Consider the following 16,528-nt stretch of genomic DNA (forward strand, 5'->3'; position numbering starts at 1 on the left):
GCCAAATTGCATTATCTCTTATAGTTTCCGAGATATGGACTATCGATAATTTACACCTTAGGCTCTGCTTCTAACTTGGGCCCAAATTGTAAAATGGTCTTATCTATTGGCGATTTCGTTCCAATTCACATTCCAAGTAATATTCGGCATGCTAATTACATTGCCGGTTGCCAAATTGCATTATCTCTTATAGTTTCCGAGATATGGACTATCGATAATTTACACCTTAGGCTCTGCTTCTAACTTGGGCCCAAATTGTAAAATGGTCTTATCTATTGGCGATTTCGTTCCAATTCACATTCCAAGTAAAATTCGGCATGCTAATTACATTGCCGGTTGCCAAATTGCATTATCTCTTATAGTTTCCGAGATATGGACTATCGATAATTTACACCTTAGGCTCTGCTTCTAACTTGGGCCTAAATTGTAAAATGGTCTTATCTATTGGCGATTTCGTTCCAATTCACATTCCAAGTAATATTCGGCATGCTAATTACATTGCCGGTTGCCAAATTGCATTATCTCTTATAGTTTCCGAGATATAGACTATCGATAATTTACACCTTAGGCTCTGCTTCTAACTTGGGCCCAAATTGTAAAATGGTCTTATCTATTGGCGATTTCGTTCCAATTCACATTCCAAGTAATATTCGGCATGCTAATTACATTGCCGGTTGCCAAATTGCATTATCTCTTATAGTTTCCGAGATATGGACTATCGATAATTTACACCTTAGGCTCTGCTTCTAACTTGGGCCCAAATTGTAAAATGGTCTTATCTATTGGCGATTTCGTCCCAATTCACATTCCAAGTGATATTCGGCATGCTAATTACATTGCCGGTTGCGAAATTGCATTATCTCTTATAGTTTCCGAGATATGGACTATCAATAATTTACACCTTAGGCTCTGCTTCTAACTTGGGCCCAAATTGTAAAATGGCCTTATCTATTGGCGATTTCGTTCCAATTCACATTCCAAGTAATATTCGGCATGCTAATTACATTGCCGGTTGCCAAATTGCATTATCTCTTATAGTTTCCGAGATATGGACTATCGATAATTTACACCTTAGGCTCTGCTTCTAACTTGGGCCCAAATTGTAAAATGGTCTTATCTATTGGCGATTTCGTTCCAATTCACATTCCAAGTAATATTCGGCATGCTAATTACATTGCCGGTTGCCAAATTGCATTATCTCTTATAGTTTCCGAGATATGGACTATCGATAATTTACACCTTAGGCTCTGCTTCTAACTTGGGCCCAAATTGTAAAATGGTCTTATCTATTGGCGATTTCGTTCCAATTCACATTCCAAGTAATATTCGGCATGCTAATTGCATTGCCGGTTGCCAAATTGCATTATCTCTTATAGTTTCCGAGATATGGACTATCGATAATTTACACCTTAGGCTCTGCTTCTAACTTGGGCCCAAATTGTAAAATGGTCTTATCTATTGGCGATTTCGTTCCAATTCACATTCCAAGTAATATTCGGCATGCTAATTACATTGCCGGTTGCCAAATTGCATTATCTCTTATAGTTTCCGAGATATGGACTATCGATAATTTACACCTTAGGCTCTGCTTCTAACTTGGGCCCAAATTGTAAAATGGTCTTATCTATTGGCGATTTCGTCCCAATTCACATTCCAAGTGATATTCGGCATGCTAATTACATTGCCGGTTGCGAAATTGCATTATCTCTTATAGTTTCCGAGATATGGACTATCGATAATTTACACCTTAGGCTCTGCTTCTAACTTGGGCCCAAATTGTAAAATGGTCTTATCTATTGGCGATTTCGTTCCAATTCACATTCCAAGTAATATTCGGCATGCTAATTACATTGCCGGTTGCCAAATTGCATTATCTCTTATAGTTTCCGAGATATGGACTATCGATAATTTACACCTTAGGCTCTGCTTCTAACTTGGGCCCAAATTGTAAAATGGTCTTATCTATTGGCGATTTCGTTCCAATTCACATTCCAAGTAATATTCGGCATGCTAATTACATTGCCGGTTGCGAAATTGCATTATCTCTTATAGTTTCCGAGATATGGACTATCGATAATTTACACCTTAGGCTCTGCTTCTAACTTGGGCCCAAATTGTAAAATGGTCTTATCTATTGGCGATTTCGTCCCAATTCACATTCCAAGTGATATTCGGCATGCTAATTACATTGCCGGTTGCGAAATTGCATTATCTCTTATAGTTTCCGAGATATGGACTATCAATAATTTACACCTTAGGCTCTGCTTCTAACTTGGGCCCAAATTGTAAAATGGTCTTATCTATTCTCGATTTCATTCCAATTCACATTCCAAGTAATATTCGGCATGCTAATTACATTGCCGGTTGCCAAATTGCATTATCTCTTATAGTTTCCGAGATATGGACTATCGATAATTTACACCTTAGGCTCTGCTTCTAACTTGGGCCCAAATTGTAAAATGGTCTTATCTATTGGCGATTTCGTTCCAATTCACACTCCAAGTAATATTCGGCATGCTAATTACATTGCCGGTTGCGAAATTGCATTATCTCTTATAGTTTCCGAGATATGGACTATCGATAATTTACACCTTAGGCTCTGCTTCTAACTTGGGCCCAAATTGTAAAATGGTCTTATCTATTGGCGATTTCGTTCCAATTCACATTCCAAGTAATATTCGGCATGCTAATTACATTGCCGGTTGCCAAATTGCATTATCTCTTATAGTTTCCGAGATATAGACTATCGATAATTTACACCTTAGGCTCTGCTTCTAACTTGGGCCCAAATTGTAAAATGGTCTTATCTATTGGCGATTTCATTCCAATTCACATTGCAAGTAATATTCGGCATGCTAATTACATTGCCGGTTGCCAAATTGCATTATCTCTTATAGTTTCCGAGATATGGACTATCGATAATTTACACCTTAGGCTCTGCTTCTAACTTGGGCCCAAATTGTAAAATGGTCTTATCTATTGACGATTTCGTTCCAATTCACATTCCAAGTAATATTCGGCATGCTAATTACATTGCCGGTTGCCAAATTGCATTATCTCTTATAGTTTCCGAGATATGGACTATCGATAATTTACACCTTAGGCTCTGCTTCTAACTTGGGCCCAAATTGTAAAATGGTCTTATCTATTGGCGATTTCGTTCCAATTCACGTTCCAAGTAATATTCGGCATGCTAATTACATTGCCGGTTGCCAAATTGCATTATCTCTTATAGTTTCCGAGATATGGACTATCGATAATTTACACCTTAGGCTCTGCTTCTAACTTGGGCCCAAATTGTAAAATGGTCTTATCTATTGGCGATTTCGTCCCAATTCACATTCCAAGTGATATTCGGCATGCTAATTACATTGCCGGTTGCGAAATTGCATTATCTCTTATAGTTTCCGAGATATAGACTATCCATAATTTACACCTTAGGCTCTGCTTCTAACTTGGGCCCAAATTGTAAAATGGTCTTATCTATTGGCGATTTCGTTCCAATTCACATTCCAAGTAATATTCGGCATGCTAATTACATTGCCGGTTGCCAAATTGCATTATCTCTTATAGTTTCCGAGATATGGACTATCGATAATTTACACCTTAGGCTCTGCTTCTAACTTGGGCCCAAATTGTAAAATGGTCTTATCTATTGGCGATTTCGTTCCAATTCACATTCCAAGTAATATTCGGCATGCTAATTACATTGCCGGTTGCCAAATTGCATTATCTCTTATAGTTTCCGAGATATAGACTATCGATAATTTACACCTTAGGCTCTGCTTCTAACTTGGGCCCAAATTGTAAAATGGTCTTATCTATTGGCGATTTCGTTCCAATTCACATTCCAAGTAATATTCGGCATGCTGATTACATTGCCGGTTGCCAAATTGCATTATCTCTTATAGTTTCCGAGATATGGACTATCGATAATTTACACCTTAGGCTCTGCTTCTAACTTGGGCCCAAATTGTAAAATGGTCTTTATCTATTGGCGATTTAGTTGCAATTCACATTCCAAGTAATATTCGGCATGCTAATTACATTGCCGGTTGCCAAATTGCATTATCTCTTATAGTTTCCTAGATATGGACTATTGATAATTTACACCTTAGGCTCTGCTTCTAACTTGGGCCCAAATTGTAAAATGGTCTTATCTATTGGCGATTTCGTCCCAATTCACATTCCAAGTGATATTCGGCATGCTAATTACATTGCCGGTTGCGAAATTGCATTATCTCTTATAGTTTCCGAGATATGGACTATCAATAATTTACACCTTAGGCTCTGCTTCTAACTTGGGCCCAAATTGTAAAATGGTCTTATCTATTGGCGATTTCGTTCCAATTCACATTCCAAGTAATATTCGGCATGCTAATTACATTGCCGGTTGCCAAATTGCATTATCTCTTATAGTTTCCGAGATATGGACTATCGATAATTTACACCTTAGGCTCTGCTTCTAACTTGGGCCCAAATTGTAAAATGGCCTTATCTATTGGCGATTTCGTTCCAATTCACATTCCAAGTAATATTCGGCATGCTAATTACATTGCCGGTTGCCAAATTGCATTATCTCTTATAGTTTCCGAGATATGGACTATCGATAATTTACACCTTAGGCTCTGCTTCTAACTTGGGCCCAAATTGTAAAATGGTCTTATCTATTGGCGATTTCGTTCCAATTCACATTCCAAGTAATATTCGGCATGCTAATTACATTGCCGGTTGCCAAATTGCATTATCTCTTATAGTTTCCGAGATATAGACTATCGATAATTTACACCTTAGGCTCTGCTTCTAACTTGGGCCCAAATTGTAAAATGGTCTTATCTATTGGCGATTTCGTTCCAATTCACATTCCTAGTAATATTCGGCATGCTGATTACATTGCCGGTTGCCAAATTGCATTATCTCTTATAGTTTCCGAGATATGGACTATCGATAATTTACACCTTAGGCTCTGCTTCTAACTTGGGCCCAAATTGTAAAATGGTCTTATCTATTGGCGATTTAGTTGCAATTCACATTCCAAGTAATATTCGGCATGCTAATTACATTGCCGGTTGCCAAATTGCATTATCTCTTATAGTTTCCGAGATATGGACTATCGATAATTTACACCTTAGGCTCTGCTTCTAACTTGATCCCAAATTGTAAAATGGTCTTATCTATTGGCGATTTCGTTCCAATTCACATTCCAAGTAATATTCGGCATGCTAATTACATTGCCGGTTGCCAAATTGCATTATCTCTTATAGTTTCCGAGATATGGACTATCGATTATTTACACCTTAGGCTCTGCTTCTAACTTGGGCCCAAATTGTAAAATGGTCTTATCTATTGGCGATTTCGTTCCAATTCACACTCCAAGTAATATTCGGCATGCTAATTACATTGCCGGTTGCGAAATTGCATTATCTCTTATAGTTTCCGAGATATGGACTATCGATAATTTACACCTTAGGCTCTGCTTCTAACTTGGGCCCAAATTGTAAAATGGTCTTATCTATTGGCGATTTCGTTCCAATTCACATTCCAAGTAATATTCGGCATGCTAATTACATTGCCGGTTGCCAAATTGCATTATCTCTTATAGTTTCCGAGATATAGACTATCGATAATTTACACCTTAGGCTCTGCTTCTAACTTGGGCCCAAATTGTTAAATGGTCTTATCTATTGGCGATTTCGTTCCAATTCACATTCCAAGTAATATTCGGCATGCTAATTACATTGCCGGTTGCCAAATTGCATTATCTCTTATAGTTTCCGAGATATGGACTATCGATAATTTACACCTTAGGCTCTGCTTCTAACTTGGGCCCAAATTGTAAAATGGTCTTATCTATTGGCGATTTCGTCCCAATTCACATTCCAAGTGATATTCGGCATGCTAATTACTTGCCGGTTGCGAAATTGCATTATCTCTTATAGTTTCCGAGATATGGACTATCAATAATTTACACCTTAGGCTCTGCTTCTAACTTGGGCCCAAATTGTAAAATGGTCTTATCTATTGGCGATTTCGTTCCAATTCACATTCCAAGTAATATTCGGCATGCTAATTACATTGCCGGTTGCCAAATTGCATTATCTCTTATAGTTTCCGAGATATAGACTATCGATAATTTACACCTTAGGCTCTGCTTCTAACTTGGGCCCAAATTGTAAAATGGTCTTATCTATTGGCGATTTCGTTCCAATTCACATTCCAAGTAATATTCGGCATGCTGATTACATTGCCGGTTGCCAAATTGCATTATCTCTTATAGTTTCCGAGATATGGACTATCGATAATTTACACCTTAGGCTCTGCTTCTAACTTGGGCCCAAATTGTAAAATGGTCTTTATCTATTGGCGATTTAGTTGCAATTCACATTCCAAGTAATATTCGGCATGCTAATTACATTGCCGGTTGCCAAATTGCATTATCTCTTATAGTTTCCGAGATATAGACTATCCATAATTTACACCTTAGGCTCTGCTTCTAACTTGGGCCCAAATTGTAAAATGGTCTTATCTATTGGCGATTTCGTTCCAATTCACATTCCAAGTAATATTCGGCATGCTAATTACATTGCCGGTTGCCAAATTGCATTATCTCTTATAGTTTCCTAGATATGGACTATTGATAATTTACACCTTAGGCTCTGCTTCTAACTTGGGCCCAAATTGTAAAATGGTCTTATCTATTGGCGATTTCGTCCCAATTCACATTCCAAGTGATATTCGGCATGCTAATTACATTGCCGGTTGCGAAATTGCATTATCTCTTATAGTTTCCGAGATATGGACTATCAATAATTTACACCTTAGGCTCTGCTTCTAACTTGGGCCCAAATTGTAAAATGGTCTTATCTATTGGCGATTTCGTTCCAATTCACATTCCAAGTAATATTCGGCATGCTAATTACATTGCCGGTTGCCAAATTGCATTATCTCTTATAGTTTCCGAGATATGGACTATCGATAATTTACACCTTAGGCTCTGCTTCTAACTTGGGCCCAAATTGTAAAATGGCCTTATCTATTGGCGATTTCGTTCCAATTCACATTCCAAGTAATATTCGGCATGCTAATTACATTGCCGGTTGCCAAATTGCATTATCTCTTATAGTTTCCGAGATATGGACTATCGATAATTTACACCTTAGGCTCTGCTTCTAACTTGGGCCCAAATTGTAAAATGGTCTTATCTATTGGCGATTTCGTTCCAATTCACATTCCAAGTAATATTCGGCATGCTAATTACATTGCCGGTTGCCAAATTGCATTATCTCTTATAGTTTCCGAGATATAGACTATCGATAATTTACACCTTAGGCTCTGCTTCTAACTTGGGCCCAAATTGTAAAATGGTCTTATCTATTGGCGATTTCGTTCCAATTCACATTCCTAGTAATATTCGGCATGCTGATTACATTGCCGGTTGCCAAATTGCATTATCTCTTATAGTTTCCGAGATATGGACTATCGATAATTTACACCTTAGGCTCTGCTTCTAACTTGGGCCCAAATTGTAAAATGGTCTTATCTATTGGCGATTTAGTTGCAATTCACATTCCAAGTAATATTCGGCATGCTAATTACATTGCCGGTTGCCAAATTGCATTATCTCTTATAGTTTCCGAGATATGGACTATCGATAATTTACACCTTAGGCTCTGCTTCTAACTTGGGCCCAAATTGTAAAATGGTCTTATCTATTGGCGATTTCGTTCCAATTCACATTCCAAGTAATATTTGGCATGCTAATTACATTGCCGGTTGCCAAATTGCATTATCTCTTATAGTTTCCGAGATATGGACTATCGATAATTTACACCTTAGGCTCTGCTTCTAACTTGGGCCTAAATTGTAAAATGGTCTTATCTATTGGCGATTTCGTTCCAATTCACATTCCAAGTAATATTCGGCATGCTAATTACATTGCCGGTTGCCAAATTGCATTATCTCTTATAGTTTCCGAGATATGGACTATCGATTATTTACACCTTAGGCTCTGCTTCTAACTTGGGCCCAAATTGTAAAATGGTCTTATCTATTGGCGATTTCGTTCCAATTCACACTCCAAGTAATATTCGGCATGCTAATTACATTGCCGGTTGCGAAATTGCATTATCTCTTATAGTTTCCGAGATATGGACTATCGATAATTTACACCTTAGGCTCTGCTTCTAACTTGGGCCCAAATTGTAAAATGGTCTTATCTATTGGCGATTTCGTTCCAATTCACATTCCAAGTAATATTCGGCATGCTAATTACATTGCCGATTGCCAAATTGCATTATCTCTTATAGTTTCCGAGATATAGACTATCGATAATTTACACCTTAGGCTCTGCTTCTAACTTGGGCCCAAATTGTTAAATGGTCTTATCTATTGGCGATTTCGTTCCAATTCACATTCCAAGTAATATTCGGCATGCTAATTACATTGCCGGTTGCCAAATTGCATTATCTCTTATAGTTTCCGAGATATGGACTATCGATAATTTACACCTTAGGCTCTGCTTCTAACTTGGGCCCAAATTGTAAAATGGTCTTATCTATTGGCGATTTCGTTCCAATTCACACTCCAAGTAATATTCGGCATGCTAATTACATTGCCGGTTGCGAAATTGCATTATCTCTTATAGTTTCCGAGATATGGACTATCGATAATTTACACCTTAGGCTCTGCTTCTAACATGGGCCCAAATTGTAAAATGGTCTTATCTATTGGCGATTTCGTTCCAATTCACATTCCAAGTAATATTCGGCATGCTAATTACATTGCCGGTTGCCAAATTGCATTATCTCTTATAGTTTCCGAGATATAGACTATCGATAATTTACACCTTAGGCTCTGCTTCTAACTTGGGCCCAAATTGTAAAATGGTCTTATCTATTGGCGATTTCGTTCCAATTCACATTCCAAGTAATATTCGGCATGCTAATTACATTGCCGGTTGCCAAATTGCATTATCTCTTATAGTTTCCGAGATATGGACTATCGATAATTTACACCTTAGGCTCTGCTTCTAACTTGGGCCCAAATTGTAAAATGGTCTTATCTATTGGCGATTTCGTCCCAATTCACATTCCAAGTGATATTCGGCATGCTAATTACATTGCCGGTTGCGAAATTGCATTATCTCTTATAGTTTCCGAGATATGGACTATCAATAATTTACACCTTAGGCTCTGCTTCTAACTTGGGCCCAAATTGTAAAATGGTCTTATCTATTGGCGATTTCATTCCAATTCACATTCCAAGTAATATTCGGCATGCTAATTACATTGCCGGTTGCCAAATTGCATTATCTCTTATAGTTTCCGAGATATGGACTATCGATAATTTACACCTTAGGCTCTGCTTCTAACTTGGGCCCAAATTGTAAAATGGTCTTATCTATTAGCGATTTCGTTCCAATTCACATTCCAAGTAATATTCGGCATGCTAATTACATTGCCGGTTGCCAAATTGCATTATCTCTTATAGTTTCCGAGATATGGACTATCGATAATTTACACCTTAGGCTCTGCTTCTAACTTGGGAGCAAATTGTAAAATGGTCTTATCTATTGGCGATTTCGTTCCAATTCACATTCCAAGTAATATTCGGCATGCTAATTACATTGCCGGTTGCCAAATTGCATTATCTCTTATAGTTTCCGAGATATGGACTATCGATAATTTACACCTTAGGCTCTGCTTCTAACTTGGGCCCAAATTGTAAAATGGTCTTATCTATTGGCGATTTCGTCCCAATTCACATTCCAAGTGATATTCGGCATGCTAATTACATTGCCGGTTGCCAAATTGCATTATCTCTTATAGTTTCCGAGATATGGACTATCGATAATTTACACCTTAGGCTCTGCTTCTAACTTGGGCCCAAATTGTAAAATGGTCTTATCTATTGGCGATTTAGTTGCAATTCACATTCCAAGTAATATTCGGCATGCTAATTACATTGCCGGTTGCCAAATTGCATTATCTCTTATAGTTTCCGAGATATGGACTATCGATAATTTACACCTTAGGCTCTGCTTCTAACTTGGGCCCAAATTGTAAAATGGTCTTATCTATTGGCGATTTCGTTCCAATTCACATTCCAAGTAATATTTGGCATGCTAATTACATTGCCGGTTGCCAAATTGCATTATCTCTTATAGTTTCCGAGATATGGACTATCGATAATTTACACCTTAGGCTCTGCTTCTAACTTGGGCCTAAATTGTAAAATGGTCTTATCTATTGGCGATTTCGTTCCAATTCACATTCCAAGTAATATTCGGCATGCTAATTACATTGCCGGTTGCCAAATTGCATTATCTCTTATAGTTTCCGAGATATGGACTATCGATTATTTACACCTTAGGCTCTGCTTCTAACTTGGGCCCAAATTGTAAAATGGTCTTATCTATTGGCGATTTCGTTCCAATTCACACTCCAAGTAATATTCGGCATGCTAATTACATTGCCGGTTGCGAAATTGCATTATCTCTTATAGTTTCCGAGATATGGACTATCGATAATTTACACCTTAGGCTCTGCTTCTAACTTGGGCCCAAATTGTAAAATGGTCTTATCTATTGGCGATTTCGTTCCAATTCACATTCCAAGTAATATTCGGCATGCTAATTACATTGCCGATTGCCAAATTGCATTATCTCTTATAGTTTCCGAGATATAGACTATCGATAATTTACACCTTAGGCTCTGCTTCTAACTTGGGCCCAAATTGTTAAATGGTCTTATCTATTGGCGATTTCGTTCCAATTCACATTCCAAGTAATATTCGGCATGCTAATTACATTGCCGGTTGCCAAATTGCATTATCTCTTATAGTTTCCGAGATATGGACTATCGATAATTTACACCTTAGGCTCTTCTTCTAACTTGGGCCCAAATTGTAAAATGGTCTTATCTATAGGCGATTTCGTTCCAATTCACATTCCAAGTAATATTCGGCATGCTAATTACATTGCCGGTTGCCAAATTGCATTATCTCTTATAGTTTCCGAGATATGGACTATCGATAATTTACACCTTAGGCTCTGCTTCTAACTTGGGCCCAAATGGTAAAATGGTCTTATCTATTGGCGATTTCGTTACAATTCACATTCCAAGTAATATTCGGCATGCTAATTACATTGCCGGTTGCCAAATTGCTTTATCTCTTATAGTTTCCGAGATATGGACTATCGATAATTTATACCTTAGGCTCTGCTTCTAACTTGGGCCCAAATTGTAAAATGGTCTTATCTATTGGCGATTTCGTTCCAATTCACACTCCAAGTAATATTCGGCATGCTAATTACATTGCCGGTTGCGAAATTACATTATCTCTTATAGTTTCCGAGATATGGACTATCGATAATTTACACCTTAGGCTCTGCTTCTAACTTGGGCCCAAATTGTAAAATGGTCTTATCTATTGGCGATTTTGTTCCAATTCACATTCCTAGTAATATTCGGCATGCTAATTACATTGCCGGTTGCCAAATTGCATTATCTCTTATAGTTTCCGAGATATGGACTATCGATAATTTACACCTTAGGCTCTGCTTCTAACTTGGGCCCAAATTGTAAAATGGTCTTATCTATTGGCGATTTAGTTGCAATTCACATTCCAAGTAATATTCGGCATGCTAATTACATTGCCGGTTGCCAAATTGCATTATCTCTTATAGTTTCCGAGATATGGACTATCGATAATTTACACCTTAGGCTCTGCTTCTAACTTGGGCCCAAATTGTAAAATGGTCTTATCTATTGGCGATTTCGTTCCAATTCACATTCCAAGTAATATTCGGCATGCTAATTACATTGCCGGTTGCCAAATTGCATTATCTCTTATAGTTTCCGAGATATGGACTATCGATAATTTACACCTTAGGCTCTGCTTCTAACTTGGGCCCAAATTGTAAAATGGTCTTATCAATTGGCGATTTCGTTCCAATTCACATTCCAAGTAATATTCGGCATGCTAATTACATTGCCGGTTGCCAAATTGCATTATCTCTTATAGTTTCCGAGATATGGACTATCGATAATTTACACCTTAGGCTCTGCTTCTAACTTGGGCCCAAATTGTAAAATGGTCTTATCTATTGGCGATTTAGTTGCAATTCACATTCCAAGTAATATTCGGCATGCTAATTACATTGCCGGTTGCCAAATTGCATTATCTCTTATAGTTTCCGAGATATGGACTATCGATAATTTACACCTTAGGCTCTGCTTCTAACTTGGACCCAAATGGTAAAATGGTCTTATCTATTGGCGATTTCGTTACAATTCACATTCCAAGTAATATTCGGCATGCTAATTACATTGCCGGTTGCCAAATTGCATTATCTCTTATAGTTTCCGAGATATGGACTATCGATAATTTACACCTTAGGCTCTGCTTCTAACTTGGGCCCAAATTGTAAAATGGTCTTATCTATTGGCGATTTCGTTCCAATTCACATTCCAAGTAATATTCGGCATGCTAATTACATTGCCGGTTGCCAAATTGCATTATCTCTTATAGTTTCCGAGATATGGACTATCGATAATTTACACCTTAGGCTCTGCTTCTAACTTGGGCCCAAATTGTAAAATGGTCTTATCTATTGGCGATTTCGTTCCAATTCACATTCCAAGTAATATTCGGCATGCTAATTACATTGCCGGTTGCCAAATTGCATTATCTCTTATAGTTTCCGAGATATGGACTATCGATAATTTACACCTTAGGCTCTGCTTCTAACTTGGGCCCAAATTGTAAAATGGTATTATCTATTGGCGATTTCGTCCCAATTCACATTCCAAGTAATATTCGGCATGCTAATTACATTGCCGGTTGCCAAATTGCATTATCTCTTATAGTTTCCGAGATATGGACTATCGATAATTTACACCTTAGGCTCTGCTTCTAACTTGGGCCCAAATTGTAAAATGGTCTTATCTATTGGCGATTTCGTCCCAATTCACATTCCAAGTGATATTCGGCATGCTAATTACATTGCCGGTTGCGAAATTGCATTATCCCTTATAGTTTCCGAGATATGGACTATCGATAATTTACACCTTAGGCTCTGCTTCTAACTTGGGCCCAAATTGTAAAATGGTCTTATCTATTGGCGATTTCGTTCCAATTCACATTCCAAGTAATATTCGGCATGCTAATTACATTGCCGGTTGCCAAATTGCATTATCTCTTATAGTTTCCGAGATATGGACTATCGATAATTTACACCTTAGGCTCTGCTTCTAACTTGGGCCCAAATTGTAAAATGGTCTTATCTATTGGCGATTTAGTTGCAATTCACATTCCAAGTAATATTCGGCATGCTAATTACATTGCCGGTTCCCAAATTGCATTATCTCTTATAGTTTCCGAGATATGGACTATCGATAATTTACACCTTAGGCTCTGCTTCTAACTTGGGCCCAAATTGTAAAATGGTCTTATCAATTGGCGATTTCGTTCCAATTCACATTCCAAGTAATATTCGGCATGCTAATTACATTGCCGGTTGCCAAATTGCATTATCTCTTATAGTTTCCGAGATATGGACTATCGATAATTTACAACTTAGGCTCTGCTTCTAACTTGGGCCCAAATTGTAAAATGGTCTTATCAATTGGCGATTTCGTTCCAATTCACATTCCAAGTAATATTCGGCATGCTAATTACATTGCCGGTTGCCAAATTGCATTATCTCTTATAGTTTCCGAGATATGGACTATCGATAATTTACACCTTAGGCTCTGCTTCTAACTTGGGCCCAAATTGTAAAATGGTCTTATCTATTGGCGATTTAGTTGCAATTCACATTCCAAGTAATATTCGGCATGCTAATTACATTGCCGGTTGCCAAATTGCATTGTCTCTTATAGTTTCCGAGATATAGACTATCGATAATTTACACCTTAGTCTCTGCTTCTAACTTGGGCCCAAATTGTAAAATGGTCTTATCTATTGGCGATTTCGTTCCAATTCACATTCCAAGTAATATTCGGCATGCTAATTACATTGCCGGTTGCCAAATTGCATTATCTCTTATAGTTTCCGAGATATGGACTATCGATAATTTACACCTTAGGCTCTGCTTCTAACTTGGGCCCAAATGGTAAAATGGTCTTATCTATTGGCGATTTCGTTACAATTCACATTCCAAGTAATATTCGGCATGCTAATTACATTGCCGGTTGCCAAATTGCATTATCTCTTATAGTTTCCGAGATATGGACTATCGATAATTTACACCTTAGGCTCTGCTTCTAACTTGGGCCCAAATTTAAAAATGGTCTTATCTATTGGCGATTTCGTTCCAATTCACACTCCAAGTAATATTCGGCATGCTAATTACATTGCCGGTTGCGAAATTGCATTATCTCTTATAGTTTCCGAGAAATGGACTATCGATAATTTACACCTTAGGCTCTGCTTCTAACTTGGGCCCAAATTGTAAAATGGTCTTATCTATTGGCGATTTTGTTCCAATTCACATTCCAAGTAATATTCGGCATGCTAATTACATTGCCGGTTGCCAAATTGCATTATCTCTTATAGTTTCCGAGATATGGACTATCGATAATTTACACCTTAGGCTCTGCTTCTAACTTGGGCCCAAATTGTAAAATGGTCTTATCTATTGGCGATTTCGTTCCAATTCACATTCCAAGTAATATTCGGCATGCTAATTACATTGCCGGTTGCCAAATTGCATTATCTCTTATAGTTTCCGAGATATGGACTATCGATAATTTACACCTTAGGCTCTGCTTCTAACTTGGGCCCAAATTGTAAAATGGTCTTATCTATTGGCGATTTCGTTCCAATTCACACTCCAAGTAATATTCGGCATGCTAATTACATTGCCAGTTGCGAAATTGCATTATCTCTTATAGTTTCCGAGATATGGACTATCGATAATTTACACCTTAGGCTCTGCTTCTAACTTGGGCCCAAATTGTAAAATGGTCTTATCTATTGGCGATTTCGTTCCAATTCACATTCCAAGTAATATTCGGCATGCTAATTACATTGCCGGTTGCCAAATTGCATTATCTCTTATAGTTTCCGAGATATGGACTATCGATAATTTACACCTTAGGCTCTGCTTCTAACTTGGGCCCAAATTGTAAAATGGTCTTATCTATCGGCGATTTCGTCCCAATTCACATTCCAAGTGATATTCGGCATGCTAATTACATTGCCGGTTGCGAAATTGCATTATCTCTTATAGTTTCCGAGATATGGACTATCAATAATTTACACCTTAGGCTCTGCTTCTAACTTGGGCCCAAATTGTAAAATGGTCTTATCTATTGGCGATTTCGTTCCAATTCACATTCCAAGTAATATTCGGCATGCTAATTACATTGCCGGTTGCCAAATTGCATTATCTCTTATAGTTTCCGAGATATGGACTATCGATAATTTACACCTTAGGCTCTGCTTCTAACTTGGGCCCAAATTGTAAAATGGTATTATCTATTGGCGATTTCGTCCCAATTCACATTCCAAGTATTATTCGGCATGCTAATTACATTGCCGGTTGCCAAATTGCATTATCTCTTATAGTTTCCGAGATATGGACTTTCGATAATTTACACCTTAGGCTCTGCTTCTAACTTGGGCCCAAATTGTAAAATGGTCTTATCTATTGGCGATTTCGTCCCAATTCACATTCCAAGTGATATTCGGCATGCTAATTACATTGCCGGTTGCGAAATTGCATTATCCCTTATAGTTTCCGAGATATGGACTATCGATAATTTACACCTTAGGCTCTGCTTCTAACTTGGGCCCAAATTGTAAAATGGTCTTATCTATTGGCGATTTCGTTCCAATTCACATTCCAAGTAATATTCGGCATGCTAATTACATTGCCGGTTGCCAAACTGCATTATCTCTTATAGTTCCGAGATATGGACTATCGATAATTTACACCTTAGGCTCTGCTTCTAACTTGGGCCCAAATTGTAAAATGGTCTTATCTATTGGCGATTTAGTTGCAATTCACATTCCAAGTAATATTCGGCATGCTAATTACATTGCCGGTTGCCAAATTGCATTATCTCTTATAGTTTCCGAGATATGGACTATCGATAATTTACACCTTAGGCTCTGCTTCTAACTTGGGCCCAAATTGTAAAATGGTCTTATCTATTGGCGATTTCGTTCCAATTCACATTCCAAGTAATATTCGGCATGCTAATTACATTGCCGGTTGCCAAATTGCATTATCTCTTATAGTTTCCGAGATATGGACTATCGATAATTTACACCTTAGGCTCTGTTTCTAACTTGGGCCCAAATTGTAAAATGGTCTTATCAATTGGCGATTTCATTCCAATTCACATTCCAAGTAATATTCGGCATGCTAATTACATTGCCGGTTGCCAAATTGCATTATCTCTTATAGTTTCCGAGATATGGACTATCGATAATTTACACCTTAGGCTCTGCTTCTAACTTGGGCCCAAATTGTAAAATGGTCTTATCTATTGGCGATTTAGTTGCAATTCACATTCCA

This window comes from Rhynchophorus ferrugineus, unplaced genomic scaffold (genome assembly GCF_030347505.1).
Source record: "Rhynchophorus ferrugineus isolate W39M unplaced genomic scaffold, kcgeb_rfMv2 rfM2, whole genome shotgun sequence".
In the NCBI taxonomy this organism is placed as follows: Eukaryota; Metazoa; Arthropoda; class Insecta; order Coleoptera; family Curculionidae; genus Rhynchophorus; species Rhynchophorus ferrugineus.